The sequence below is a fragment of the Poromitra crassiceps genome (assembly GCF_964638095.1).
Source record: "Poromitra crassiceps genome assembly, chromosome: 21".
NCBI lineage: Eukaryota > Metazoa > Chordata > Actinopteri > Beryciformes > Melamphaidae > Poromitra > Poromitra crassiceps.
In genome coordinates, this window is record NC_139638.1 from 22,787,270 (window position 1) to 22,787,796 (window position 527).

Below are 527 nucleotides of genomic sequence, written 5' to 3' on the forward strand. Positions count from 1 at the left end.
CGGGAGCCGCCATACTGTTTTGCCAGCGACGTCCCTTATTGGTCGGTTACGTTGTTAACTACGAGGCAGGTCCCTGATTGGCCCGTGGACTTTGTCATTTCTGGCTGGGTGTGGGAGGAAGTCCAGACTGATCAGAATGTGAGTTGATCATCAGTGTTTTAGCAGCCTAATCGTGCATTCCTTTATAACTGGGAACTGGTAATCTTACGACTTCAAAGGTCACATGAGCTGGGAGGTGACGTCACCAGAGCTGGTATTTCCCATTCCAAACTCGTAGGAGCCTCAGCAGCCCCGACCTCAAAAATCCAAGATGGCTGCGCCGCGCAACAACAGTAGTTATAATCGTAGTAATATTGTTTAGCACTTCTGTTTTGTTTGTGTCTCATTAAATCAGCTGTACACACAGCACTGCCTAACTTCCATCTGTGTGGACATGAGGCTGCAGTGTTTGTATGCGCAAAATGCCATGTTATCAACTGTTATTGCTAACAATGGCTAGCCTGGCTAGCGACTGGATCTGACCAATG